The sequence below is a fragment of the Ambystoma mexicanum genome, chromosome 10 (genome assembly GCF_040938575.1).
Source record: "Ambystoma mexicanum isolate Mex_15411 chromosome 10, UKY_AmexF1_1, whole genome shotgun sequence".
Classification (NCBI taxonomy): domain Eukaryota; kingdom Metazoa; phylum Chordata; class Amphibia; order Caudata; family Ambystomatidae; genus Ambystoma; species Ambystoma mexicanum.
In genome coordinates this window covers 102,642,163-102,659,249 of record NC_090932.1, presented here as the reverse complement: position 1 = coordinate 102,659,249, position 17,087 = coordinate 102,642,163, and the positions used below count along the sequence as shown (strand labels likewise).

Here is a 17,087-nt window from a genome sequence, read left to right as displayed (position 1 = left end):
TAGGAAAATTATGTTTAAATTAGCTAGAGCCTCCGGAAGAGGAGGAGGAGAGCCCTGTGGAGTCCGAAGCAGTCCATGAGGAAACCGATGGTGGAGGAGCAGGGCCAGGCAGTGGGGAGATATGGGGACGACGAGCAATGGGACGAGGACAGAGAGAAGGAACAGAGAGAAGGAAAGGGAAGAGAGGAAAAGACGAAGGAAAAACAGTAGAGGAAGAAAGAAAGGGAGATAGACATCCGGAGCAGAAGGAACTAGTCCCAGACCCCACGAAACAGAGTAGTAAGGATGGCGGTAGCTAGCGCTGCAAAAGGCATGGCTACCCCGCACCACAAACACAGTTGTCGCTGTTCCAGAAAGGCTGAGGAGGAGCAAAGTATGTACCATGGCAGAGCATGGACAGAGATAACTTAATGTACAGCTTGCCATCCCTCGGAGCGGGCAAATGGATATATACTCTCAAGAAAGAGAATGCAGGGGTTACTCTGGCGATCAGAGAAATGAAGAGCCTATTTGCAGCCTTAATGGGCAAAAGGGGGGACAAAATGTGGGAGCAGGCAGGTTATAATGGAGTAAAAATGATTAGTAACATACTTGACGATGCACCCTTTAACAACTGCTGCGCACATGTGTGGAAAGTATTAAGAGCTATGTGCCCAGATACATCAGAGTTTGGCATGCAAAATGAAACCTGACAAAGACCCTGCAGAATACATACAACAGATACAGGAGATGTGGACGCTAGAGATGCGACAATCACGGGACGTAAACCTACTAATATTTTGTCACATACTGATTTGATGGCTTCCTCGGATGTTCAGACATCCATAGAAAAGATGATTGTGATTGAGGCAAAGGAATGGCCAGAAATTCAGACCACCGTTGTAAATTTTTACAAGAGGAAACAGGAAAATGAGAAGGACACAGCAGACAATGCAATTTAGGCAGAGGCAAAATTGGTGTAAAGGAGATTAGCAAAAATATCCATGGAAGGGGCTGAACATACTGACATTGTCCCAGGACAGCTCGAAGTTGCCTTTGTTCACCAAGGAGTGTTCCCTGCGGTGGGCGTGCCACAGAGAGGAGTGTATCTACAGCAAGGGGGGTTCTAAGAGCAGGGAGGGTACCAGCAACAGGATTAGCAGCAAGGGGGTATTACCCACAGACAGGATACTATGAACAGGGTAGAGGATACGCACAGAGAGGGAGGGGGTTTGGATATGGTGGAACGGGACCCAGATTTGGAGGCTCATGTTTTATATGTGGGCGAGAGGTCATTTTCAATTTACTAGGAAGGGACATACTGAGCAAGTTAAATATGACAGTGTTGTTTTCAGAGAAGGGCATAGTATGCTCGACACTTGGTATCTTTCATGAACGGGTCGCAGCCATCATATAAGCATTTTGTGCACACAGCACTTTACGCAGGCACTACACCACCCTGAGGTATTCTTTTTTGGGGTACAAGTATTGATAGGGTGGGAATCCAGAATGAATGATAAGGTATTCTGATTGGCCACATAATTTTTGTTTAGACCAGCAGTACACAAAGAAATAGTACAAGAAAGGACATGGTCATTTTATGTGGAACAGATGAAGATAACGCAAAGTGGCGCACAGTCCTTTGCCTTGACCTGATGCTCAGACTAATAGGCTTAACTGACGACAACTGTTTTCAGAGGACGAAGAGGAAGGGGAAATGGTATTTCAAATATGCATCCCTTGTCAGATGAACTTAGAGGAGACAATGAGCAAGGCATCCACTCACTAGCAGGAAGATTTGAATAAAGTACGAGAGGTACTATGGACCATTGGCCCCCATGATATAGGGTTGTTGAAGGGAGCAGGGGCAGTCTGCATAAAATTGAAGGAAGGGGCACTGCTGCCCCAGGTTAAACAGTACTCACTATTGTGAGAAGCAGACAATGGTATGTAAAATGCACTACACGCACTATGGCGACATGGTACAATACAAATGTCAGTCAGACTCCCCATGTAACATGGCCATCAACTATCTACCCTGTTAATAAAGTGAAAGGAGGGGTGTGGGGATTCATTCAGGATCTCCATAACTTGAACAACGTGGTGGAGGCAGATTTTCGATTCGTACCAAATCAAGCCACATTATTATGTAACATACCTACAGAAGCAACATGCTTCACAGTCCTTGATTTAAAGAATGAATTTTTCTCCATCCCGTTGTATCCAGATTCACAATACCTCACTGCATTCACTTATCGTGGGACAAGGTTCCAACATACTAGTTTACTAGTCAAATAGCCAGGGATATCCCAAGCGCCCCAGCGTGGTGAAGAGACCACCAAAATTCAGTCTTAGATTACTGCTTTACATCTCTGAATGTGTACGACGTAGCACAATCGTTAGAAGTAGTACGCATGCAAAATAGTGACCACGACTTAGTGAGACTGATACGGAATGCTCCATATGAGAATTTATTTTAAAAAAAATGTCTGATGAGGGTAGAAGTTGTTTCAAATATTATCAGACTGCATATTAAGCCAGAGGCAGTGAATCAATTAACAGAAAGTTGTAAAGAAAAGGTGAATGCATATAAGAGCACCACAGACTACCTACCTCTGTTGGAAAGTTTAAAGGACAAAAAGGGGAGACTGAGAAACTGTTATTGTAGGCATAAGCAATCGCCTCAGGTAATACTAGAGAATTGTGGAAATGTAACGCTTACCTGGATTCCTCAGAAGCGTAATGCCTTCTCAGCCTGTGGACCTATTACTTGGGCACTTTTAGGATTCCTTTTCTGTGTGAACAACCTTAACAACAATAGTAGTTACTGTATAACTGTGTACCTTTGGTAATCCCTCCCTTCTCACCTGTGTTTGTTTTGTGGAGCTCTCCATCCTGTGATTCTACAGGGGCGCGTTGGAATGAAGAAACTTAAAACTTGGAAGGCTGCAGTGTTCCATAGACTCTTGCCTTTATAATGTCTTTGCATTTCCAGAATTTGTCTTTGGGTAAATATCTGGAGAATATACTATAGTCTTTTAGATTTGGAAGAGTCCCTATGTTGGAGAGATCTCTCTTTCTAATATTTTCTCATTTCTCTTGCAGGTTCTTGGAATTCGGAAAGGTTAATGGCTGCGGAATGACTGCAACGTTACTCAGGATGAAGAAACGTTTAACAAACGTAAGTTCGTCTATACGGAATAAGTGCAGCCTTCAGGGAAGCGTGCGGTAATAACTGAGCTGTGAAAACTTGAAGAAAATTCAGGTACGTAAACTTATTTAAACTTCTTCTTTCTTTAATTCTATTAAGTTCGATCGTTAAAGAAATACCTTATTTGTCTGCAGGTTTTTTGGAAAGCTGGGGAAAAATACCTTCGGAAGATGCAGAGGCTGCTGAGGAAACTTCTGAAAGAAGGTACTGCGACTGCGTACGAAGACTGCTGCTCAAAGATGCTGTGGCTGTGAGGGAACTTCTGACAGAAGAGGCTGCAGCTACGAAAGAACACAGCTGACTGAAGAACTGCTTCGGAGAGAACTTCGGTTCGGTAAGTCTTTTCTATAACCATGGGATTCTGTTATTTTTTTCTGTAAAAACTAATGTCTCCGTTTTCTCTTTTGACATGTTCTGTAAGGAGAGATGCCGGTAGCGTTACCCGCTGTCAGCGGAGCAGATGCGAAGCGAGTGCTCCAGCGGAGGCGGGGCTTAAGTAGCGCCCTCTGCAATATGTATAAAGCGTGCTTTAAGTTATCAATGGATCTGGCGGCGGCCATGTTTACTGTATGAGACCACTGTAAGCACTATGAAAGACTATGGGAGCATTTGCTATTAATGGTACAAATGCCATGTTTGCCAGGCTTGTACCCACTTTTGACCTGCTGACTGATGTGATTTCCCTTGCTTCTTATGCATGCTTGAATGGAAAACTGCTCACTTACTGGGATCATGACAGGAAATTGCTAAATGACGAAGATAACCCAAATCAATCCCGTATCAGAAGCTAAGTGGGTTGAACACTTCGGAAAATTGTTTAAAAAACCATAAGGGGGGAAACTATTAGTTTAGATGCCTCTGATGGGAATATCATGTTTGAAAAAGAAGAGCTGTTAGAGCTGATCGGAAAGGCCTGTAGTTCTCAGCCCCCGAGCCCGGACGGATTAACAAACGCAATGCTTAAATCAGCCCCTGAAGAGTGGGCTGATTTTGCAATGGCATTATTTACAGAGGTGGTAAAAACCAAGACGATTCCCTCTTCTTGGAAAAGGGCAGTGGTGGTGCCTATCTTTAAGAAGGGCAACAGACTTGAGGCAAGAAACTATCGGCTGATTGCACTGCTGGATGTGCTGGGAATACTCTTTGTGGTTGTATTGTTACGAAGAGTACAGACCTGGGCAATAAAAGCAGGATGCATAGACGAAAGACCAGCAGGATTCACCAAAGGCATAGGTTGTGCTCTTAATGTATTCCTGATCAATTCATCAAATGCTAAGGCTCTGCGGTAGGGGAAGAAATTCTACGTCACATTTATTGATCTAGAGCAGGCCTTTGATGGAGTAAATCGAGAAATACTATGGTGCAATTTATCAACTTGGGGGTGCCCAAATGGCCTAATAAGAGCCATGGAAGCATTATATGCAAATACATCAATCCAGGTGACATTAAGCCAGTCAGGGACCATGACAAAAGAAATTGGTACAGCGAGTGGCCTAAACCAGGGATGCCGCCTTGTACTGGCATTATTTAGCTTATTTGTCACTGATTTGAAAGAGTGAAATTGGCCTCATTCTAACTCTGCCGGTAGCCGTGCCGGAAAACCGACACGGATACCGCCAGAGTCATTTATTTTCCGACACCCGGGAATGGGCAATTACCGGGGCATTACAGCCCTGGCAGACTTGGTAATTGCCCATTTCCAGGCGCTGGAAAATAATGCTCCCCATTGGAGTCCTACTGGACTCAATGGGAATGGGGAGGACGGATGCACCGGCATTGTTAATAATGGTGCCGGTGCATCCGTCATGGTCTGTGAGCGGGTGCGGGTCCGCCCACCAGGTCAGACCTGGCAGGCTGACAGGCACCCGCTTGCAGAGTTCGTAGTATGGCGGGACGGAAGCAACGGTGCCGGTATCTTACCGTCACCGTTGTTACCTTACCGCCATACTTGTAATGGGGCCCAATGAAAGAATCTAGCACTTTTTGACCTAGAATAGCAGGGGCGCCTCTGGGATGGCTGTTAAACGCAGATAATTTCGTTATCGTTGACCAAATCCAAATTGAGTCGCAGCGGAAATTAGTAATGCTGAAGGAGTATATAGATCGGAAAGGCCTTGATATAAATGCATTAAAGACGGAGATCGTAGTCTTTCAAACGGCAAGGGTAATGAGGAACGTACCATTTTAAATTTGGAGCTTCTCCATGGTTCTGTTAATAATGTTCTAAATGAAAAAAGTGGCCCCAATAATTTATTATGGTGCAGAGGCACTGCTATGCGTACCCTGGGAGATGGGGGTGGGGAGGAAACACTGGAGGGAATCTTTTGGAGCAATGTGTTAAGATTCCCAAATTGTGTTCCGATTACCATCATTAGATATGAGCTAGGGCTGCCGTCATTGTACACAAGAGGGGTATGGTTAACGCTGTCACTTTTCAGGAAAATAATCTGCAAAGATAGTAAAATTCCATTTGAAATCTTTAAGGGTCAAGAAAATTAACAGAACAATAAAATTGTGGTGCAATGCATGCGAGAATATCTTAATAAAATTGGGATTGTCGGAAGAACAATTAAAAGCGAACCCAGATTCTGTGAAATAGCATTATGGGCAGATGATTGCAGAGAAATGTGGGAGAAAAAGAACAAGTAGAACCTGTTTATACTTTTAAGGGAGGATGTTAAACATTTTGAACAGGTTGCCAAAATACATGGAAAAGTTTCTGAGTGGATATCACTGAGATCATTTCATTTGTTTTCGCATGAATCTATTACCCACTAAGGAAATATTGAGATATAGGAATGCAGCAATGTATGACAATGACAATGGGCGTTGAGGATGTAAAGAAAAAAGACACATTATTTTTGTTTTCACATTCTGATGGCACAGTGATGATGGTTGTCCTCACTCGCCACAGGGACACAAGTCCCTGGCCTACTACAGTGGTCTCTTAGACCCAGTAATGCAAGACCACTTCCCATGTGAACAGGCACTCGCTGCAGCAGCATTTTCCATCAAGTCAGCAATAATAACGATGGGCTGCGCAGTCATGCCGTATGTGGAGCATTCGCTTTTTGCGATTCTCGAGAAATCAAAATCCACACTGACAATACTGAACAAGTATGCCCCCAAACTAAATGTATTTAATTCCAAAATGTTTGAAGATGGCATTAGGGGCAGTTTATGTGTGCTCTCTCATTCCACACATTACAGGGGCACCAAGAGGTGTCAGCAGACGAGGGGTTGGGGGTGTCTGATGCATTTGTCATTGTCTAAGACAAGGACCCTGTTCCAAGGAAATTCAGTTACAGTACAGTCGATGGAGGAGTGGGAGGAGGTATATGCAGACAATTATTTGAAACTCACAAGAACGGTGAAAAAAGAGGCCACAAAATGCATTATATTACAATATGTCACACAAGGGGCGAGATGGGGGGTGCAATTTTTCACAACCCATAGTAGATGTTACAATGAAATGGGGCACAGCATCCTGTGGTGCCATACAAGACCATTAATGCAAATTGAGGGCTCAGTCTTCCATGATGGGGCATGGGAGGAGGGGGAAAGTTACAATGTAAGGCGGAAGGGCTGGTAGGGTTTTTAAGATGTAGTAAGCACAATGAATACTAGTTGTCGTACAGTTTGGAACAAACATGTTCACGCTTTCACTTGGATAGATGAGAAAAAACAAGCTTTGCACAAAAAGGAACTCGCGTGCTTTTCTTTGTGTTTCAGATCCATGCATTTGGGGACAAATACTAGATGTACTAAGGTGATGTGTTTCCCGTCGCTGAGAAGCGGGACTGCAGTTATCATGGACCAATAGTGGGCTTGCGGAAACCAGTCATACGTTTTGCTCCCTGCAGATTGGGGAGGCACATGTTCCCTCGTCACCCTGCACAGCCCTACCCTCGTGGTGCCTTGTTCAAAAATCATTCAGTTCATAAATCATCCTGCACTATTGAATAAAGATGTACACATTAATAAAGTATTGAGCAGGGGTGTGCGCACATGACCAGCCCAATCCTTGAACTTGAAGAGAAATTGCAGGGACAGTAATTACTGGTCAGAAAAGTATTCAGACAGACTGACTGCTATTCCACCGGAGTTGAGATTGTTTTCCAAAGCATCAAACTTCTTTGCGTTTGTATTGTTTCCAGGTGTCCAAATTGCAGTAAACGCAAAATGGCTGCAGATCACAAGCTATGAGGTAGTCGAATTGGCAAATTAGACGGAGAAAGGGCTCAACTCTCTGAGGGAAGAATTGAGGGTGGTCCGGAATAGGTATATTTTGCCCTATTAGCAGCAATGGGGTTGGGGGGGCGTTTGCAAGAAGATCGGAAGCAGCTTCTGCACTTTTTTTTAACCTGCAAATGACACAGCAAACAGAACTTTGACAGAGGCTATTGAGGAGTGATATACGCTCCACGAGACTATGACGAGGGAAAACAAGCACAATAACATCAGATAACCGGCTCAACAATCTATTTGCCTGGGTTCCCATGTGGTTGGCGACAGCCTTTAAAGTAACTGCCCCAATACTCGTTCTGACGCTCATCACCTTATGTACATGTCAGTTAGGATTACGACTTTGGATGGGAAAAAGGGAGAGGAGGAAATATATGATGTCCCTGAATGTTGACGGGCCAGAAAAGTATACACTGCGTACACCACACACAACAGAAATGTCTTAATATGGTCCCCTAGGACTGCTCACAATGCTACCCTTGGATATAGGCAACTATGAGGCCTTTTGGGTAGACTGTTCAGCTGATGGGGAAGCATGTGTGATAAGAGGTTGCTCAACGGAGCAGTACGAGGCTCAAGAGGAGAGTTTGCGGAGGGTGACAAGGGTGTGGATACCGAAGGAAAAAAGCTAAGAACTGGTAGCCCAAAATGTGTCGATTGAAGAGGGGGAATGTTGTAATGGTCCAGATCCAACACTGCCAAGGGGAAGGCACATAACAATTGCGTAAGTAACGTTGTGACATCACAAGTAATGTAGTGGGTGACATCGGCGGTGGGGATATCATTGAATGCGGTGCTGCTTGCATAAAATAAAATAGAAGCAGACAGCTCAAGAAGTCCCTTGGTGGAACTCAATGGGTGGTGGGTTTTACTGGGCTTATTGGGGGTAGTTGTGTAGAGTGGGCACAGGGTGGGGGTGTAAGATGCCCTAGGGGGTATATGGTAGGGGGCTTTTTAGCGATATGTGAACAGCAAAGAAAACATTTATTTGTAGGCCCACGTTTGGAAAGCATTTCTCGCAGGCAGCTCATAAGAACAGAGCTGCTGGTCTGTGTATGACAAGCAGTAGTATTTTTTGACCATTCAGCCGAAACAGTGTGTTGGAATGTTGCACAGCTGGGATGTTTCCCCGGAGAATGCAGCCACAGCGAAGAAACCAGAAAGCACAACCGGAACAGCAGATTAGTTGGGAAAGCGGCAGCGGAGAGGCTGACCGGGATCCTGGGAGAAGCGAAGGACAAAAGACAAGGAAAGGGGCAGGGCAGGCGAGAAAAGGGAAATGCACGAGAGGGGAAGACAAGGGGAAAAAATCAAGGCTCCGGGGATAGTTTCGAGGAAATGCTCGTAAGCGGGGCACTGCAGAACAGGCGAAAGTCCAAAGACCGACGAATGTGAGTTGCAACGCGACTCGCAGGGGGCGTGGCCTCCTTATATACCTGCCGGTCCAAAAACTACTAGAGTGTCAAGCAGACCTGTAGAGGGGTCTAATAACGCCTCCATCTTGCCCAGAGTTTCCACGGCCGCGGTGTGACAGTATGCCCTCTCTTCATCCACTCTCCCCTGGGTTTTCCCGGATGTAAGGGATGGAACTGTCTTAGAAGTCGTGGGGCGTGGATATGACGTCTAGGTTCCCATGATCGTTCTGCAACAGAATCCCCCTTCCACTGGACCAAATATTGTACCATCCCAGGCCTGTAACGTGAATCAACCAGCCTCTCCACTTCATATTCTTCCGGGTCGGGATCTTGGAGCATTGAGGAGGAGGGTATACGACGGCTCATGGGATCTGGGTGATAGGTCTTCAGGAGAGAGGTATGAAAAACAGGGTGTATCCTTTTCAGACTGGATGGCAGTCGTAATCGAAAGGCCACAGGGTTTACTTGAGACAAGATAGGAAATGGGCCTATAAAGCGGGCTGAGAATTTACCAGGACGGACCCAACGTGGAAGATATTTGGTTGACAACCAGACCTTAGTTCCCACCTCCCATTTGGGGTTAGGTGATCTCTTCTTATCGGCATACTTCTTGTAATGAATCCTACTCGCCTCCAGTTTCTGTGCAGCCTCCTTCTGGATGGAACGAAGATCATGAAGGCGCTGATCTACCGAAGGGACTGTAGTTGGAGGAACCCCAAAGAGAGGTATATGTCTCGGATGATATCCGTAGGTGAAGAAGAAGGGGCTGAAACCAGTTGCAGAATGTTGGGTGCTGTTGTAAGTGAACTCTGCCAAAGTTAAAAAGGACTTCCACTTATCTTGTTCCTGGTGACAAAAACAACGGAGGTATTGTTCGAGAGTGGCATTTAAGCATTCTGTTTGTCTGTTGCTTTGGGGATGATAACCAGAGGATAAAGCTCTCTTTATACCCAAAGAGCTACAAAAAGCTGACCAGAATCGAGACGTAAATTGGGACCCTCTATCGGACACAATGGTCCGAGGTAGACCATGCAATCTCACTATCTCTCTCAGGAATACTTCGGCTACTTCGGGTGCAGAAGGCAGGCCAGGCAAGGGAGAGAAATGAGCCATCTTGCTCAATGTATCCACCATAACCATGATTCCTGTGGAACCCATAGAAAGAGGGAGATCCACGATGAAATCAGTAGAAATGTGTTCCCAGGGTTGCGATGGTAGCGGTTCTTGTTGGAGCAGACTTAAGGGTCGATGAGTGACGGGTTTATTAGCTGCACATACCGGGCAAACGTCACATATGTCTTGATGTCCTGGTCCATAGTCGGCCACTAGAAATATCTGGATATCAGATGTAGTGTTGCCCCTTGGCCCTCATGTCCTGCCGAAGGAAGGTCATGGCACCAGAACAAGGCTTGTGTTTGGAGTTCCTTGGACGGTAAATACAGTGAACCTTGATGAAAATATAGCTTCCCTCTCTTTTCCAAGAGGGGTATATGGTCTGGAGAAACTTGTGTGAGACTGGTAGAGCGCTCTACTTCTTGTATGAAGGAGCTGACCATTCCTAGGATTCTCTTACCAGAGAGTATCTCACCCTGACCTTGAACGTCTTTGGGTTCCAGGCTGTGGGATAGAGCGTCAGCTAAGGCATTCTCCTTTCCTGGAAGGTAGGTTATCTCAAAGTCGAACTGGGAAAAAAAATACGCCCATCGGGCGTGACGAGAATTGCGACACTCCATCTGTTGCAAAACCTTTAGATTTCGGTGGTCTGTGCGGACCAGAAAAGGATGGGCGGCCCCCTGCAGTAAATACCTCCACTCAATACATGCCTGACGGATCGCCAATAATTCCCGTTCCAACACTGAGTAGTTCCTCTCGCTAGGTGTAAGAGTTCTGGAGTAATATGCTACTGGATGTTCTGCTCCATCCTCGCCTGATTGTAGAAGAGCAGCTCCGATCGCACCTCCGGAGGCATCCGTCTCCACCACAAAAGGAAGAGATTGATTAGGCTGCGCTAAAATGGGAGCGGTAGTGAATGTCCTCTTAAGTAGTTGAAAGGCCTGATCCGCCTCCTTATCCCATTAGAACTTCTGGCCTTTCTTAAGCAAACGGGTGATTGGTAGAACAATATCTGAGAAGCTGGGAATAAATCTTCTATAAAAGTTAGATAGTCCCAGAAATCTCTGTATATCCTTGGGACTTCTTGGAGTAGGCCATTGAAGAACCGCCCTCACCTTCTCGGGATCCATCTGCACCCCCTCCTTTGAAAGAATAAACCCTAAATAGGATACTGAGGAGGCTTCAAAAACGCACTTCTCTGGTTTAACCAGTAGTTGATGTTCTCTCAGCCTTTGAAGGACTTGATTGACATGACTTCGATGTTCAGAGAGGGAGGAAGAGAAAACCAGTATATCGTCTAAATAGACCACTACTGAGGCATATAACATATCCGAGAAGATCTTGTCTACAAAGCGTTGGAACACGGCAGGAGCATTCACAAGTCCAAAGGGCATTACCCTCTACTCAAAATGTCCCAGAGGAGTTCTAAATGCCGTTTTCCACTCGTCTCCCTCCCTTATTCTCAACAAATGATAGGCTCCTCGAAGGTCTAATTTGGTAAAGATTGAGGCTCTTTCCACGGCTTCAAGCACCTCCTTTATGAGGGGCATAGGGTACCTATCCCGAATAGTCAGGCTGTTCAACCCACGGTAATCTATACACGGTCTCAATTCCCTGGTACCCTTCTTAGGGATGAAGAACATTGAGGCCCCTGCTGGAGAATGAGATTCCTGAATTAAACCGTTTTGAAGATTGGCATCCAAGTACTCCTTCAAAGCTCTTCTTTCCGGGAGTGAGATAGGGTACATGCGACCGAAAGGAACAGACGCCTCAATCTTTAGATCGATGGTGCAGTCCTCAGCTCGATGCGGGGGTGAAGTACGGGGTAGTCTGTCTTGGAAAATCTCAGCATACTGTTGATAACACGGCGGAATCATTTGGACCACAGCCGTGGAAGTTGAGACTGCGACCCCTTTCCCCATCAAAGGAGGGGCCTGCGGTAGGCATGCCTTCGAGCAGTACTGTGATAAAAAACAGATGGTATTAGCAGACCAATCAATCCTGGGATTATGTTTACGTAGCCAGGGTATGCCCAGGATGACTGGGAAATGAGCTGCTCTAATCACATCAAAGATGATCTGTTCTTGGTGCTGAGACAAGGACATGGTTGCCGGAACTGTCTCCTTAATAATGGGACCGGAGGAAAGGGGTGCTCCATCTACCCATTCAACAGGCAAAGGGCAGGCTTTCTTGCGTAGGGGTATGCCTTGTTCTTGAGCCCACTGGATATCAATGAAGATACCGGCCGCACCACAATCCAACATTGCTAAGATTTCTACTGATGGGGAGGATTCAAATGTAAGTCGCACCGTAAACACCATGAGGCTATGAGCACCAACGGAATTATCCTGGTGGGTGGAATTGCAGGGATTCTTCGACTCTGCCTGGTTCTTTTCCCTGCTCAAGACCGGAGGAGGCGCGTTTCCCGAGCGTCTCGGGGGTACTTCGGGACAATTCCGAAGCAAATGTTTTGAAGATCCGCAGTACATGCAGAGACCCAGGTCTCTGCGTCTCTTGCGTTCCTCGTGTGTCAAAGGACCTCGGGTTGTTCCTATTTGCATAGGCTCATCCGATTGTGGTCGGTTTTGAGGGCTTGCAGTGGGAATTCCTACTGAAGGATGAAGTCTGAACCTCCTTCTTTCTAGCTTCCGCTCCTGCAGTCTGTACTCCAATTGCAGGGACAACGTGACCAACTCTTGAAAGGAAGCAGGACGCGCCATCCTGGCTAGCTCATCCTTAAGTTCATCATGTAAGCCTCGACGAAAAAGGGTCTGCTGTGCCGAGTCTGGCCATCCTGCGTCTGCGGCCAATTTGGTAAAGGTAGAGGCATAGGTCTGTACATCTTGATTTCATTGACGGAGATCCAGAAGGGCTTCATAGGAAGATTATTGGACCTCTGGTCTCTCAAATCTAGAACGCATCAATTGAGTGAACTGAGAGTAGTCATTTATGGCAGGATCCGACTGTGCTATCAGCGGAGTTGCCCAGGCCAACGCGTTGCCCACAAGGTTGGAAACCCAACTTTAGCTCTATCCAGTTCATATGCCTTTGGTCGAAACGTAAAGTAAATCATACAGGCATTCAGGAATTCCTTTAGGAGTTTAGGACTGCCATCATACTTCCCAAAGGAAAAGGTCAGGGGAGGCAGATCGCCTTGGGAATCTTCTTGTGCTGCTACTTGTTGGCTTAGGTTAATGTTCTCGGTTCGGAGATTCTGAACCTCAGCCTGAAGGCCCTGGATAGCGGTCACCATCTCCTGGTATTAGTCCAAGGAGGCCATGTTGGTTGGGTGGCGTTGCAATCTGTCACTGTATGCAGAAGTTCCTTCCCCCTGAGACTCCTCACCTGGATCTTCAGTGGGGTTTGATGTCCTCTGTCTCCTTCTTCTTTCCTTCGTGGGATTCTCTCCTTCGTCACTCGATTTGACAGTCCGTCTTCCCTTCTTGTGTTCGAAGAGGTAGGGACGGTCTCCCCCCGAGCCCACCTTGCCCGCCTGTTGATCTGGCAGTCAGGTGAACCCAAGGGAGACCGTCCCTTCAAACAGGGAAAAAGCCAGGTATGGCAGAAAAAACCCTGTGTAATAGTAGATGGTATTGGCCGAACCGAAGTGAAGGTTGGAGAGGCTGGTATTGTCGTGCACCAAATTAGAAACTGGAAGTTTGAATGAATGATGGTAGAAGTCTCTGATCTTCCTGGATAGGGATTAGCTCCAAGCTTATGCTCTGTATGGGAATAGGGATAGGCTGCACCTTTGGGACTAAGGAACAACCCCAAACAGAAGGCAGACCTACAGGGAAACAGGTAAGATGACAGGAGGCTGAAAGAATTAGGGAAAGCCACCAAGGGAAATCCGGAACAAAATAAGAGGAAGAGAACAAGCACGAGAGAGAACAAGAGAGAGCAAGAGAGAGAAAGAGAGAGAGAGAGAGAGAGAGAGAGAGAGAGAGAGAGAGAATGGGTGATCGAATGGAATGGAGAGTGAGAGGAAACCCGGAATAGAATGTGACCGCTCTGAAAACACAGCGGACGGATATTCGAGAGCCCACTAGACCACAAGAAAAAGGGGGAAAAGAAACCAGAAAGCACAACCGGAACAGCAGATTAGTCGGGAAAGCGGCAGCGGAGAGGCTGACCGGGATCCTGGGAGAAGCAAAGGACAAAAGACAAGGAAAGGGGCAGGGCAGGCGAGAAAAGGGAAATGCACGAGAGGGGAAGACAAGGGGAAAAAATCAAGGCTCCGGGGATAATTTCGAGGAAATGCTCGTAAGCGGGGCACTGCAGAACAGGCGAAAGTCCAAAGACCGACGAATGCGAGTTGCAACGCGACTCGCAGGGGGCGTGGCCTCCTTATATACCTGCCGCTCCAAAAACGACTTGAGGGTCAAGCCGACCTGTAGAGGGGTCTAATAACGCCTCCATCTTGCCCAGAGTTTCCACGGCCGCGGTGTGACACCTGTCTTGAAAATGTAACCAAAATGTTGTATGACAATTTGACAGGTTTTGTATAAGAAGTCCAGCCACGGGCGTCGTGAGCCTCTCTTCATTCTGTTCAGTTCGACAGGGTTGCCTGAACCGTGCTTCCCAGCTGTTTGGGTCCAATACATTTGCATTCCTTCTTGCTTGGTGTACGCTCCTTTTTGTATTACTTTTTCTTCCCTTGGATTGCTTTTGATAGATGTCCCCTGGTACACCATCATCATCAGGCCCAGCAGCTGCAGGCAGACCTGCGAAGGCCACACCACTCGCCAGCAGGCCCAGGCAGCTGCCCCACCATCTCCAGCTGCAGCTGCGTCACCACCTCCAGCTGAGGCAGCCCCACCACCTTTAGCGATGGCAACCCCACCATCATCATCGCCACCCACCACTGGAGGTGGCAAAGCAGCTGTGCATGTGGCTGCTACCATCACCACATCTGTGGTCGGGGACCCCACTGTCCCTCCTGTGCCCTTCACACCACCTCAGGCACAGCAGTCACCAGGCCATCGTGGCAGGGACACCACTGACAAGGAGGATGATAACACGTCCTACCCAACGGCATGTTATAGCCCTAAGACACCACACAGCCACCTCCACATGCCACTGCCCAGCATCCATTCCCTTGATGCATACAGGCGTGCAATTAAGGATTGCCACGTTGAACTTGCTGGTATTGCAGGCCAGCAACAGGAGGAGAGGAGGATCATGCAGGAATGCATGCAGGCCTCCAGATGCAGCAGTGCCAGGTCTCGAGACCATGCCACTGCCGCCCTCATCACTCTTGCCCAAAGAGTGCCAGAGGGCAACAAGCTTGCCTCTGTCACAGCTGAGGCCATAAACCATGCTATGTTATGGCATTTATAGCACGCCTATACACAAGTGTATATACAATTGACCCTGGAACACGTGCAGGGCCAGGGGTCTGCACCACTGACATCGGTCACCACCACTGAGAACTCCCAGCATGGCAGCCGAAGGTGCCGCTCACAGCGACTCGGGTCGCCATTGGAGTCTGCAAAGAGCTACATGCCAAAGAGGGGCCACAAGTGACACTGAACACTGACTTGGGTGCTTTACTGGGTGTGTTTACGATAGGGGGAAGGGGGTGTTTGGGAGGAAGGGGGCATGGGGTTTTTGGGGAGGAGGTCTGTGATTGGGAGCATTTGGAGAGGGGGTATTGGGCTTGTGCCTGAAGCACTGACAGGACTTTCCTTTTTTCCGAACAAGTGTTTACTGTGATGGTGCATGATAACTACAAAGGTGCAAGTGGTGTACAGAGTGGGGGGGGGTAACTAAAAAATTAGTCAAGCAGTTCTTTGCGGGCCATGCACCCATTCCGGGCCTCCATGCGCACATGCATGGGCCCAGCTGGTGCAGCAGCACCATCATCATCAGATCTGGAGGCTGCGGGTATGTTGCGCCAGCCGCAGATGTTGTACAACACTGCACAGGCCAGGACTGTCTGCCCCACCTTCTCTGGCCTGTACATGCGCGTACACCCAAACCGGTGTAGGCATCTGAAACATGCCTTCAAGAGCCGCTAGGTCCACTCGATGGACACCCTGGTCTCACATGGGCCCTGTTATATTTCACTTCCTGCTGCATCTGGGGATTCCTCAGAGGGGTCATCAGCCATGGAAGCAGCAGGTATCAAGAGTCACCTACAAGGGCTTAGGACACAGGTGTGAGTAATGCTGCTCGCCAGTGGTATTGCCTGTGACAGTGGCATCGCAATGGTTAGTCTGAGCATGCATGTCCCATGTCTCATTGTGCTACGCTGTTTCACGTTCCATTCCTTACATGTGTATTGCTTTGAGACAGAGAGAGATGGGGAGAGAGAGAGAGAGAGAGAGACAGAGACAGAGAGAGAGAGAGAGAGCGCGAGACGGGGCATTGTCTGCAAAATGCCAGGGGTAGGGATGCAGGTTGATTTGCCTTGTAAGGCCTGCTCCCACTTTCCCCCAACTGACTCCCCTCTAAGATTTCCTACCATATGGCATTACACACACACCTCCCCCCAACTCCTGCAGAAGATTACCACAGGCCTACCTGTTAGCACATCAACACTAACTGAGCAACAACTAAGCTCTCCTCTTTAGCCTTGTCACACTCTCCCACATCAGTGGCTTACCAGATCCAAAGTGCTGTAGTCGATCAGATCTTGGGCTCTTCACTATGGATAACCTACTCCAAAGTTTCTTCCGCCAAACCCAGAGAGAGCAGATTGCCACTCAGGAACCAGGTACTTCCAACCTCCACTCATCAACGCCAGAGGTTTCGCATCTGCCTTTCTCACTGACCCGCTAATGAACCCCACCCCCTTTTTCTGTTACAGAGCCAGGCACAGCAAGGCCACCAATAGTGGCAGACAGGCACTATATGAGACCACTTGCATTATATTTAAGGTACCTATTCTACACTCTGATGCATTGTTTTTCTGTTCAGACTCGGATTCTCAAGGTCAGATTTTCTGATATTTACACGGCAGCCAAACTCATTTTTAGCCTGGCAATTGTCTATCAAAGCCCTGGATTCTGATTTCAATGAAGGTTTGCAAGCCCATCTGTCAAAATATATTTTTTTTTGTTTTTTGTTGAAGGGACATTTTTACTTTATTATTTTTTATGAAGGGATGCAATGATTTTACA

At 47.2% G+C, this 17,087-nt stretch overlaps 1 protein-coding gene across 1 annotated transcript in view; it reads left to right on the top strand.

The window, feature by feature from the left end:
• Positions 1-17,087, top strand: part of LOC138491200 (cytochrome P450 2J2-like) — an 841,489-nt gene that overhangs the window by 28,823 nt on the left and 795,579 nt on the right. The window lies entirely within an intron of this gene.